Source organism: Crocodylus porosus, unplaced genomic scaffold (genome assembly GCF_001723895.1).
Source record: "Crocodylus porosus isolate Cpor-Errol unplaced genomic scaffold, CroPor_comp1, whole genome shotgun sequence".
NCBI classification, from domain to species: Eukaryota; Metazoa; Chordata; order Crocodylia; family Crocodylidae; genus Crocodylus; species Crocodylus porosus.
This window is the reverse complement of record NW_017728921.1, coordinates 27,664,053-27,678,431: the sequence shown is the minus strand read 5'-3', so window position 1 is coordinate 27,678,431 and position 14,379 is coordinate 27,664,053.

Below are 14,379 nucleotides of genomic sequence, written 5' to 3'. Positions count from 1 at the left end.
CCGCCCTGCCCCGGCCTCGCGCCGAGCCCGGGGCCGCGTGTGCGCCCGGGAGGGAGTCTGTGTGCGAGGGTGTGTGTGTATCAGTGTGTTTGAATGTGTGTGTGTGTGCATGTCCGAATGTGCATGTCCGAATGTGCATGTGCTAGTGTGTGTGTGTATCAGTGTGTTTGAATGTGTATGAGTGTGTGTGTGTGTGCATGTCCGAATGTGCATGTGCTAGTGTGTATTTGTGTGTATGAGTCTGTCCGAATGTGTGTGAGTGTATTTGTGCGTTTTTGAATGTGTACGTGAGTGCATGAGTGTGTGTGTATGAGTGTATTTGTGAGTGTGTGTGCATACAGGGGGTTGGACCTGATGATCTGTTTAGGTCCCTTCCAACCCTAAGTACTATGATAGGAGTGGGAGCGTGTATGAGTGTGTGTGAGTGCATGTGACTGCTCAGTGCCACTGACAGAGGCTGCCCTGCCAAGTACGAAGTGTTTCCTTTGCCATGTATTTTTTCACAGTTTGCATCAGGTTTTTGCAAGAGCCAAAAACTAAAACAAAAAAGAGGCTTATGAATACGGTAGAGCTGCTGCCCAGAGCCAAGAGATAGCGTAAAGTCCATTAAATTGCCTCAGAGAACATAATGGGCTCCAGCCTGGTGTCCAACCGCGTCCCACAGAGATTTCCCTCGGGTGACACCTCGCCTACTCTGAAGTCCCCGAGGACGGAGAGCGCACCCACCCCTGCCCGGCCACTTGCCATGCCCCAGGGCAGCCTTAGTGCCTCCTGCCTGCAGCCCTTGTGCCTGAAGAAACTTCACCTGCTTCATCTCATCTCCTAGGCAACCTGCCGCCTGGCACTGGGTCAGGGGAGCAGTGCTGCTGCCTGCCCCTGGCTTAGGCATGCGACTGCAGACAAGTCCCTTGGCTGGGACCCACGGGTTCTTTGCACTCGCTGCTGTAGCAATGGCTTGAAAGGTCCTGCCAGTAGCCCGCGTAGATGTGCTTTCCAGGAGCTGTTCGCCTGTGCAACACTAGCTCTCCTCTTCCTTGGGCCGGGCAGGTTCTGCCTGCACGCGCTGCCACCTCCTAGGGCACATACATGCGACTCCGTGGCCTCTAAAGCAGCTCTTTTCAGGCACTTACAACAGCCCCTAATGCTGTGGTATAGGGGCACTCCTAAACTTAATGCCCTGGGGAGACTGATGGGTGAGTGATCTCTCCTGAATGTAGAAGCATTGTGCAGTCTGAGCACGACTGCTCAGTTCCATCAGTTTCACACACTGTAAATCCCAGAGGGTTGCTGCGCGCCTTATTTTGCTGCCTCCTTTTGGGGTTTAAATAGACTTACCCAGCGCCAAGAACAGTGATGCTTTACTAGGAAAAGTAATTCTGAGGTGTCCCCTCCTGCTGTTTTAGGGATCAGCTGGTTTCTCACATGATGGAACTTTAGACTTCTGGGATTAAACCCAGTTATTTTTTCCTCCAAAATGTAGAGATTGTCCCTATAAACCAAACCCAGAGGGGTAGAAACCTCTCCTGCTGGTAGGACACCACTTTTTCTACAGTCTCTCTAGTTTCAATGTTCTAGCTCCTGTGATCATTGTTATGCTTTCTTAGATACCTTTCTTTATTAAAGAAGCCGTCACTAATTATTTTAACACTCAAATGCCAAGTGCCAAATGGCTCCTTGGTTGTGACCCGTTTCCCTAGCAAACAAAGGAACCTAGTTTCTATTCCTCTCTATGCTGGACTGCAGATATTTTAAATTGTCATCTATACTTTGTGCTTGCATCAGCTGAGTTTTAGATGTTTTTTGCTAAAAATGACCTGCAATGACAAAGGCAAAGCAATTGGCCATTTAAATTACCACAGTCATTCTTCAGAGGTAATATTATATTGAAAGGACAGGAAAATATTCTCACCTTTTAGATGTTACACACATACACACACGCACACACCTGTGGTGGTTTTTATATAGCACAGTTCCAGAGGAGTGGGTATTATCTGCCTGAAGGAGTTTACAATTTAAGGCCCCAGTCCCAAGTAGCACATAAACATACACTTAAATCTGTACATATTGAGGAAAGCACTTTAGTGAATATTTAATTTCTAGCATAATGGTTTTCAACTTTTTTTCATTTGTGGACCCCTTTGGAAATTTCCAATGGAGGTGCAGACCCCTTTTGAATTGTAAGTTTGGGTATTCACGTACTTTGATTGATCATAGTCATTTTTCATGGACCCCTTTGATAGTCTGTGGACCTGTAGGGGTCCATGGACCGCAAGTTGAAAACCACTGTTTTGGTGTAAGCTTCATTGATTTTAGTGGTGTAGGTTATAGCTGTGTTGGTTCAAGGACATAGGTAGACAAGATTATTTGGGTAAATCCGGTATCTTTTATTAGACCAATCAAATAGTTGGAAAAAATCTTAGATTGACTTCAGTGGCACTTATTTAAGAGCTTAAAGTTAAGTATGTGACCAAGTGGTTTCCTAAATTGGAGCCTCAGTTAAGACAAGAAAAAAAGGGATGGCAACTCAGGGAGGGGAAGGAAAAGGGAAGAAAAATACCATTTTCACCCATTCTGTTGTCTGTCTGTGACTTTTCTGGTCAAATCAAGATTGTGCTTTTTAAGGCAGGATGCCTAGTACATTTTTTAGGTGTTTTGAAATAATAACTAAATATACAGTCACTCAGAGAACCTAATCTACAGTGTTTTAAAATAGGGCTTAAAATATATGTGCACGTGTTTACATTGCTTGTACTTGCATACACACACATGTACCACGTGTATATAGCATTGTGTTTGTGTGTAGTGTACTTATATCTGTCTGTAAGTTCAGTCAGTTCATGTCCAGAAGTCTTTCCCTGCAAGCAGAAGACTATACTTCCTAATTTAAGCAGTAAATTCCAAAGTATTGGGACTGATTTGTTTAGGAAGTTGTGAGGATGGTAAGTCACTGAATTCAACTCATCCTAGCTGCTGGATGAGAATGTGATCTAGTGGTTAGAGAACAGCAATGGCAGTCAGGAGTAGATCTGTGTGATCCCACCTCAACCCCCATCCAGGGTTCAGTTTGAGATGAGGTTCATGAATGCAGAGGTGCAATTTTGTTTACAAGTGTTGGGAAATGAACCTATGTAGATTTGCTTAAACGTCTGAGTTTAACAAACTTGAATCTCTAGGGAACATTTATTGCATCTCACTTGCCTTTTCCATTCTACCAAGACCTAGCAGCTCACTTTTTATGTTGCAGTGTGGGTTTGTGGAGTTATTCGAGTGTGTAGGTAATATGGTTGTTGTAAGAGGAAACACTGGGCATGGGGAATATTCATCAGCCTCTTAATTATATCAGTGCTCTCAGTACAAGCTTGCCAGGGCTGTGGGACAAATTGCACCAGACTGTGGACAGAAGGAGCTGTGCTGATGCAAAGTGTTCTCCTCTTCAGAAGCAAATATACAAATATGTCTCTCTCAAAACAGGACCTTTTTGAGCCTGGAAACAATCTTAGGAATGATATTAAATGTCCATATGTGGGGGACCACCAAGCTAATGACAGAAACTATGGTTGCCATGTGTCCAGTGTCAGAACCATCCAACTCTCCTGGTGAGTTTCCAAGCAACAAGCAGCAGCACAAGCAATAATAGCATTGTGGATCCAAATACAGTGCAATACGACATAATATACAGAGACACTTAAACAAACCACCAGCACCTCGCCCTCAGGGTTTAGATCCTTTTTTGACTCCTATCATTTTGCTTTTCTTGTTTTCTTAATTAAAATAATTAATTTGTTCGCTCCAATATTAACTTAATGCAGTATTTAAAACAATGTAGTTTAAAACCCCACTGAAGTTGCATTGATGAGCGTGGTGCCAGGACCCAGAATAGAAGGGATGAATGAAGATCAGCAGTTTAACCATCCTGCAGAATGAACAAAATATGTATTCTCACTCCATCAGCAAAGAAATTCATCAGTGGAAAGCCCAGGTTGTTCAGGATGTGATCCTTCAGAACGTTGCGGCATGGTTCATAAGAAGAGAAGAGCTAGCTTGTACATATAATGCTGCTCAGCTCAATCCTTAGCTGAATCAGCATTTATCTTATGGACTAGTGGTTAGAGAAAGGAAACAGGCAGTGAAGGAAAGGTGATTTGCAGCTTGACTAATTGCCTACTGATTTCCCTTTCCATAGCTTCAGGTGGAAATGGCTTTCCTTTCTGACTGGCTCTGTGTCTGTCTGTCTGTCTATATATGCACATATATCACAACCATGTCCAGAGTGGAATATGGAAGCTGTTTAGCTGTTTTTTAGTGTACATCAAGTCAGGTCAGAAAGAGCTCCCTCTATACTAGGAGCCTCCTCCTGCTCTTACTGACATCAAGTGACTTTAGTAGAGGCACAGCCGGGTGCGCTGGATGTGACCTAATGTCTATGGTGTAGATTTTTGGATGAACACTTAGAAAATGTCAGCTTTATAGTAAATAATCTGACATGACCTTGAAAAATCCAGCTGGGACATGAAGTATAGTTAGCATGTGCCAATGTGGCTCTCGGTGTCCTTTGTTTTTTTTTCTTCTATTAGTCTAGAAGTGGCAGTGTATTAAATTAAACCCTACTACTTCATGCTGCCAGCTCTGCCAGTCTGGTTCTATGCCCGTTGTGTTGCCAGTAATTTCCCCCACTGCTTGCTGCTTGGTTCACGCAGAGCTTCTCTGTCCAAAGTCTCAGTGCAGTTAATTATCTGGATTAAAACTGGGTTGATAAGATTTTTTTGGAGGTGTCAAACTGAGCTGTGCTGAAGTCCAAAAACAAGTAAAGACCAGAGGCAATACTGCAGGTATTGGACTAGCTGGGCTGACTCATCAGTGGATTTCAGTTTTGTGTGATGAAGGTAGACCAGACAGTGTCTTGCATCCTGTTTATGTGTGCGTTGTTGAACTTGATGCTGGGAGAAAAACTTATATTCCTGAAAAACTAAGAATGAAGGAATCTACTTTGTTATAATCCTCATCCATAAACCTCAAAACCCCTTACAGCTAAACTTGCACGAGAGAAAGTACAGCATTAATTTCCTTGATAATCCAGTAGCAGAGATCAACACCAGTCTAAGAACACCTCGTTCTAGGAGTGGATTTAAACTAAACTGGACCCAGATCCACTGAAACACTGGAGTCCCCAATATTCTGCCCTTCCCATTCTGGACTCCACGATCTTTCTATCCTGGTTCCTAAGACCTCCCAGGCGGTTTGTTCCTCCAAGTCCTCCACTGAATCAACTCTTCTTTTCTTGTCTCCATGAAATTGCTCCTTGTTCTCTCTCCTAGGTTTCCTTTCAAATCCAGATTGAAATGTAGCCCTGATATAAGTAATTTCAGCTCTCAAGAAATTCAATAGGGGTCACATTCACTCACGCTAGAATTCAGTCCAGCCTATCATTTCACATGAACTCACTGCTGCATTAGGGTGCAATCCCAGGGATCCTACTTTTTATTACTCTAGTCCCAGTTTTTTTCGACATGCTCCCTTCAAGTTATTAATAATAACTTATTAAACACTGGCAAAATTAATTATTGGTGTGATCCACTGAAGTCAAAGAGGTTGCATTCGCTCATACTATTTGGCTCTACTTACCTACACAAAGCCTTTTCCATGATTTCGTCAACACTAGACCGGATGTAGGCAGAATACTTAACTCTGTCTTGGCTCTGTATCTCTAAAAAAGACAAGCCAAAGAATGCTCAGGTGATATCTCATCTGAGCCACTAAATTCCCATACTGTGCAGCACGTTCATTTAACAGAACTATTTTTTTAATGTTGAGATTTCAAAGCCACTTAAAAGTTTGGAGGTCTGTTTCTATTTAAAAGCCAATGAGAAGTAGATCTGATTAGGCAGCTTTTATAGTGTTAGATTAAATGCTTTCCATTCTATCGTCCCTGTTTATCAGGTTAAATGCAAGTGGTAAGAGTTCTGAATGGAAGTTAAGCATCTTTAAATGGCTAGACGAAAGGCAAGAGTGGACACAAAATGTATTTTAATTTCAAGGAAAAATGACGAGAAGCAATTTATTTTCAACTCTATCAACATAATTTGGTGGGAAGGGTTGCTGAAAATCTAAGATATTTAGGCTTTGAAATTCCACAAGTTTGTTTTTTAACAAAACTTGAAACATTTTGAACAAAAAGGAAATTTTCATTTTGGCATAAAGCAATTCTTATCAGAAAAGGATTGGGATAAACAAATTTTGACCAGTTGTACAGAAAGACCATGATCACCCCCATGTGACATATGGGATGAGGTTTGGCTTCCCAAAGCCCTGTTCAGACTCAGAGGCTCAAATGCTGATTCATCTATCTGACAAGCACCTTTCATGGTAAAATTAGAGTAACTCCACTGAAGTCAACTGAGTTGCCCTGAATTTACAGCGTTTTAAATGAGATCAGAGTTTGGCTCAAAGTGTATTCCATTAATGAGTCAGATGCTGGCAATGCAGCCAATACACACCTAGTAGTGGCTTTAACACAGCCTTGGATATTTAAAGTTGTTTTATTGAGGGATGGGATGTGGTCCAGGATTCTGGGACTCTCCTTTATTCTTTGGGTGAAATTCACCTCTATTCAGAGAGTGGGCTCAAGGCCTATGGAAAACTCAAGAGCCATTTAAGCTCTCAAAGGGCTTAAAATGCAACAGCTTTGTGTTGGGCTCTGTGCCTGCACCAGGGTTAATGTAGTCCTTGGAGGTTCTGGGATTCATCAGCTTTACCAACTTTTAAAATATTTTTGGTTGTTTAGGATGGTCATCTTCAATTCCTGTCCGTCAGATCAGCAGCAACAATAGGGTTGCATGAAATCTCCCTTCCGTTTTCTATATTGTGTCACTTAAGGTTTCATTTATCTGTTATCCTTTTTGTTCTAGATCAGATATTTTTATATGTTTAGGGGATATATAGAGAGAAAATGTTTGAAGAGTATAAAATCTTGAAGGGATGCGCTGTCAAATGCTCTGTGCCTGTACAGTGCAGGCACAGGGTGACCAGTATCCCTGGGTTTCTGCAATAGTAGTAATAAATAACAATGGAATATTTTTGCTTCCTATTTAAGTATTTTGTTTTATACATTTTTCTATCATCATCCCAATTCCTCAGTGAGATTTTTGCCTCTCTTCCATAAACCCTATAAAGTTTAAACCTTCCATTTGTGAGGCTTTCTATTCAAATACATACTTGGTCAAAGTGAAAAGGATGGTGTCACAAGCTAACTTCTGGTGATTGTTCATATGCATGTTTGTAGTCTTTGTTCAACTGAATATATAGTTCTGTAAGTCAGGACTGAAATGCACTGACAGGATTAAGGCTGTATACACGCATTCAAATGATCAGGGGAATTCTCCCCGGTTTACTTTCCCAGTAGAAAGACTTACCCAGAGATTAAGAACCCAGAGCTAAAGTAACATGGTTCTGTCAGAAACATAGGTCAGGAGAATTAAAGTGGGAAGTGGCACTTGAGGAATTTATTAACAGTGCCTGCCCTTTAGACAATATTATCATGTTCCGGTTCTTTTGAGCATTGAACACTTTTCCCTGGTATCCTTTGCCAGAAAAAAGTTACAGAGCAGATCTACAAAAATAAAGTCAGAAACTTTCGGCTTGTTTTATAAGAGTTGGCAGATATAGCCTGTAGCATACTAATGTCAATGCATGTGAGTGTATAAATGCGAAATGAGGATTTAACAATAGGTGCCCTGGGGTAACTCCCCTGCTAATTTGCATGTATATAGGCACCTTTCATCTGAGGATCTCTAAGCACTATACAAATATTAATTAAGCCTCACAGTCCACCTGTGAAGCAAGTAAGTTATTACTGCCCTCATTTTGCAGTTGAAACAGACATAGCGGTGTTAAGTGGTTTGCTGAAGGCCACAAATCTAATCAGTGGCAAAACCAGGAACGAAGCAAGCAGTGCTTCCAGTCCCCTGTGATATTTAATACACCCGCCTGCTGTTGTGGAAAAGTTAGTCGTTTCCCTGAAAGTTAACATTTTGTGAGTCCAAACATTTAAAGAGTGAGCCACCCTAAGTTAGAGCCACACAGGAATTCTGAGTTAGCATTGGGAATAAAAGACTGATCTTCTGTGCTTTAACCACAAAACTATCTTCCCCATAAAGTAAGTATATGCATGTCCTAGTCAGTAATTCTTGCATCAACAGGAAGGTACATGCATAAATTTAAAAGAAGCTTTTATTGCAACCAATGCATTAATATAATTAAAAGCAAACAATTTATTTTGTTTTATCAGGCTGGAGAAAATCCTGCGCCCTTGGAGAAAATTGTTTCCCATATTCCTACAGGGAATCCAGAGCTTGAGCAGCAGCTGTGAAGAGTGGAGATGAAGAAAGAAGTGGAACATGATGAAAGAGCCTTGAGCAACGTGAAGAAAGATCTGCACTAAGGGAGCTGTTCAAGGGGCCAGCAGCAAACCAGACACACATACATGCTTATATATAGAAGAATGTAAAGCTTCCTGTATGCGTATGTCAATACGTGCATGCCTTGTTGAGAACATAAGCAACATTCCTTTTAGATGACTGAGGTCTGAGCGCTTGTGCTCCTTCAATTTAAGTCAAAAGATTAGTGATGTCTTTACTGTAAGGCTAAGATTTTCCACACCAGGCAATATCTACAGTATGGGATACAACTGTCCCTTTTAATGCAGCCAGGTGAAAAATCTCTTATACACCCAAGGTTAAGGGATAGCTGGAGATGGTGAACATGTTGCAAAAGTGCACTGCTAGTCTTGGGAGGTGGGCGGGCAGTGGGAGGGGGGGGAAATTGTGTTTAGTAGTTCTGACAAGAGAGAGTTTGTGTGTATAAGTATCTATTAAGCCAGGCAAGCTTTTCTTAATGAGTTTAGGATCTCTGGTGCTACACGTAAAATTTGTCTGGGGCTACAGTGCCTCTTTGTGGTGCTACGGTTTGACCATGATAATGTTCTAGAATCCTAGACTAGAAAAAATATATTTTGGTTATTGACATTTCTTCACAAACAGAAATATGTTGTGAAGGTCCTATTTTCCTTTGCTTCTACTTGTAAATAAATTAAGAATAACCCTGAGCTTTACATAATACACGTTGGCCAGCTTCTCTTAATTTGGTGGCAGAGAACATGGAAAGTACCATGTTATTAGGTAGCATTTATATGGAATCAGAGATTCCTTTCATTCATTTATTTAAAAAAAAAAAAAGGCTGATGGATCAGCGGCATGGGTCAGAGGTAGCACTTGTAGGACTTCTGTGCCTAAGAATACGTCCATACTGCAAAGGTCCAGTTGTAGCACATGTATGCAATAACACCATAGTCATCAATAACAGTGAAGGTGCCCTAGGCTTCACCATAAGCTAACTGCTTAAGTAAGTTCCAGGGTCCCTGAAAGATGTGTACAGTTTACACCAAAGCCATCATCACTGCAGTTTCACTGCTATCATTACCTAAACTATCTAGATGAAATCTTAATTGAGCATGCCTGCATGGATTGCAATCACACTTCCAACAGCAGTGCAGACATACCCTAAGCCCTAGGCTGCTCTTTGAAGCCACAGAGGTTAAAAGAGCTATGAAATACTTTCTAGTAATTCTCAGGGCTTCCTGGATCAATTACAGCCACCCCCACTAACACCACATTCATAGATGTTCTGTTGTAACACACCGCGTTTGGAAATTGCATAAAACAAATTATAAAAATTGGCTCAGGTGGAATTTTAGCAGCTGAGTCTTACCCAGTTTGCAGTCATTCTTACGAAATGTTTTTAAAAGACTGGGTGCAACAGCCACAATCGGCAAACACATCCTGTTTCATAGCTGTCACAATGGATGAAAAATACGGAGAAGCAGCAAATTTACAAAACATGGCAGAACATAAACTCGTCAGTGTTTTGGATAGGGACACAGAATATTATAAAGACGACTAGCTCCATGCAAAAAATATGCATGGGAAATCATTCAAATTGACAAATGACTGCTCACCAGAACAGAGACATTAAAGAAATATTGACTGAACACAAAGAGCTAAGGGCACAAATATTATTAGGGATTTTTGTAGGGCTGTGCAACTAATTTTTCAGTCTACCCATCATAGAAAAACGGGAAAACAAAATCCAGTTCAGACTGAGTTTTCCCCCACACCCACATTGACATGAAAGCGAGAAAAAAAAAGAAAACATTTCAAGTTGAATGAAATGTTTCCAATACCTTAGAGCTGGGATTGAAACCCAGTATCGTACCTCTTAGGGAAGTGCCCTAAGTTATACATTAATTCTCTTTTGGGCTCGATGAAGACTTAAAGCCTGGAAGTATTTTCTCCAACTGAAACTATCTGATAAATTTGCAAATAGTTTCAGAATGACTAAATCATTTAAAAAATATTATAGCTCTCAGTGTTTGCATCAGTAAACTGATTATGGAAGACTTTTCAATGGCACCAAAGGAATCCGAAGTGTTCAGTTTTCGACATCTTCCAATAGAAATTGGGCTCCTAACTGCTCTTTCATGCTTTGAAAAATCTTCCCTTACTTGCATCCAGTCAAGGCACAGAAAGGTATTATGTGGTCTTTATGACCAGTCAGGGCTGCCTGAATTTTCACAACTTACAGAGAGGAGTTAGTTTCTGAGCCTTATATAAACTGAAATCTCCCTGCACTGCATATTTATCACTTCATAGGTCCACACACACATATTTGTGGCCACTGTTGTTCCCCATCGATTCATAAAAAGAAGAAAGGGCTATACTTAAACAACAAGTTGTTCACAGGGGAACATTGTACATCGCTTTACGACAATGTGCACTTTGTGAAGAAAAATACATTTAAAGTCCATCTCATCAACTCATGAAGTCATGAGCCAGCTGTGGCTACCAGCAGGTCCCAAGAACTACAGCATACTGGTACAGCCTTCTCCCACCACATTCTGGGGGTTGACAGGTACTTAGCACCCTATGTTCCCCATTGATCTGATCACTCTCCTACTGAAGTAAATGAAACTTCAGCTATTGACATCAGTGCGAGTAGCCTTCATCAGCTGACTTCGATGGGCATTGTGAGAGCTCAGCAGTTTCCCAGGTTGGGCCTAGACTTTTAAAAGGATACATATATGAAAAAAACAGGAGATTAAACTAGATAGATAGATCGATAGATTTGGGCATGATAGTCAAGAGTTAAAGAGCAAAGAGTTTGACACGAATATTGGAAAGTATACTTGCACAGTACACATGTACTATAAAGGATCTTTTATATTAATAAAGATATATTTTCCCTTCACCTGCCACCTATACAGACAGGACTCATGGCATAGTCTTCTCGCACAAAATATATGAGATGGTTTATATTTATTTGTAGAGGACAGAGTACCCCCATAGAATCCTGTCCTCTCCCCAAAGTAGTAGCTTCTTGGGTCTAAATGTTTAACAACCTCCCAGAAGAAGGCGGCATCAATTGCTTTTGTTACAACGTGTGCACAGTTTGCATTATTATTTACTAACTGTATCATGACAAGGGCTATTTCGGTTTGAGACCTTGTGTAGCTCCTTCTGTACCTCATCAATCACATATGCCATGCTTTTGTGACACACTGAGGCAGATTAATGTTGAGGGGGCCAAGTTCTGCTTTGACTGTTATGCCCCTGGTTAGTTGGAGCTCTTTAAATCAAATTACCAAGACTCACATGCTCAGCAGTGACTAAGCACCCAAAGACCAATGGACAAAAGGTTTCCTACAGAAACCAGGAAGGATTCTCCAGGCGACAGGCCTTTCTTCAGTTGTTCTCAAGACTCCATCAAGAATACAAAGAACAAAGCCTTCAATTATTCCCACGAAGCCCCAACTAAATCAGCGGTGCTTCACAAATTTAAACAAGAGCAGGATTCAGACCTGGGGTTTTTCTTTAACTATGACTTGCCTGGCTTGTATAGGTTTCCATCAGGTATTTTCTGTGGACTGAATGTTAAGATTTTGGACACCTAAACTCTTAATGGCTGGATCAAAGCAAACATTGCTAGAGAAGCCTTTTGCCAGAGCTTCCCAGCCAACATTCACTGTATATACATCTAACTATTTAGTAGAGGGGATGTATTTGTCTAAGCCTTACATTTTTCTGCTGTAATTACTATTGTTCAATGCTTCCAGTTTTTGACAAGGAGTGTTTTTATCCTTTTTTTAAACACCAGATTAAACTCTGGCCAAGGGCTGTATTTGGAAATGCAGGCATGTTGTATACATTCAAGCATTGTTCTTGTTGCATTACAAAGACTGTATGAGCTGGTGGGGATTTCTGTATTCTCCTAATGAGTAAGAAACCTGCACAGTCCCTCTCCACTTTCTGCAGCAACCAAAAGAATTGATTTTGATTAGCTTCACAGTTGCGCCCCTGTAAAGACTAGGGAGTGCTCTCTAAATGAAAAAAAGACCTCATCTTAGGTTTCAGCAGACAGTGGTTGTGCGAGCCAGTGTAGGAGGTTATGAGATCATAGTCTGTATGGAATGCTGCATAATGTGACTGTGAGGAAAGTCTTTATTAATTTTTAAAGCAGCACTCCAATGAGAGATCCCATAGCATATTGGAACTTCAAATTTCAAGTTAAAAATGCAATATAGCACAGAATAATTATATTCCCCTTTTAAAAAGTCACTGCGCCAAGCGAATTTCTAGTGTGACTCCACGTTTTAAGTCAATGGGGCTAGATTCAGGGTTGAATTTAGCCAAGCATTTCCATTCTTGCTCTTTCTTAAAAATGATTTTTACCACTTAAATAAGATGGAGTAGAACCATTCTACATATTTACTAGAGGTTACTAGTATGTACTCTGTCAGGTTTTTATGGGCCTAAGAACAATGTTACCAGTTTGAACATGTAAATCAAAATGGATGGGTTTGTAATGATGAGGTACAACTGATCCACCACGCTTATTGCTCGGGGCTTGCCTACATACAGAAATTACACCAAGTTAGCTACATTTTTGCTTAATTTATTTAAATGGTGCAATCCCCTTGCATAGACACTCAGTTTAATTTGGTTTGTTAGAAAATTAAACTAAATTAAGGCAAGAAGCTCAAAATCCATTTAAGAATTTCCAGAAAAGGCACTGCATCAATTTAACTAGATTGATTTTGAAACAGATTTAGTTAAATCAATGCAGTTTGTCCATGTAGACCAGGCCTGGGACTTGAAGCATTTTCCATGATCTGTTGCAACTGGAGAACATGATCCAGTACTGCTCTAGCCATCCTCCTCCTAACATGAACACAGAAAATACAGCAAGATGCAAATAGGTATGTGCATAAGGGATGTGGCAACAAATCCTTTTCTCTTGACAGATCTCTTACCTTGTCCAGAAAAGGATGATGGAGGAATTGGATAGCATGTTGTACCACTGGGCCTTATTTTTTAGGTTTCTTTATCAACAGCTTTGAGAAAAATTGTAACAAAATAGTCATTTAAAATAAATCCAATTTAAATGTCACAGAACTAGAGACAGTTAAAATCAAAGTCCTGGGTCCCAACATGGCAAACTTTGGACCATTTTAGATATATAGCTAAACTTTACAGCTAGACCCCATATCTAGGTTTAGACTGAGCCCAACTCCCCCAACCCAAATCCATATTCTCCAAAGCAAAGCTGACACTACATCAACACCAAAACAATAGCTCAAGTCTGCACAGAACTGCAAGTTGCTTCTTACCATGTATGTGGTTCACCTTGTTCATCTCATGGTGCAGAATCTTGAAGACATTGGTATGATTATGACCATCTTCATCAAAGTCAAATCCTACTTGAAAGTACAAATAATAGGTGACTTTGCCTCCTTCAGTATAGTATCAGGTGCTCTGAATGGAGGAGAGGAAACCTTATATGTTGTTTTTATGCTCCCCCTCAACCTCCACACCCATGTCCTGGATTGAATTTGCAGGCTCCCTCTCCAGACACCTCTTTATTCACAGCATAGGGTGTGCACCTGGACTAAGACAAATTCTCACTGTATTCATAGCATTTCCTTCTGCTGGCTTGACTAATGTTGCCTCTGTGCTTTCAAAGATCTGCACCAGCACCTACTCTGAAGTATTCCCAGCTTCAGGTCTTTTGAAAAACAGCATTTTTCAACTAACAGCTGTGGGAAACATAATACAGTAGGAATTTATTGGAACTGAGCAAATATTCTATTGGAGTATATTTCCATCAATATTCATTCAGCTGCAGAAGTGCATTTTGATTTAACCATGCTTCTTCAGAGTTTACTTTGAATGGGTATTTATGCACTTGAATTTTATCAATTTCTGCATGACAAAAGCAACTTTTCAGATCCCTGCTAGAATATTAGCAAAAGGCCTATTTTAAACTGTATAT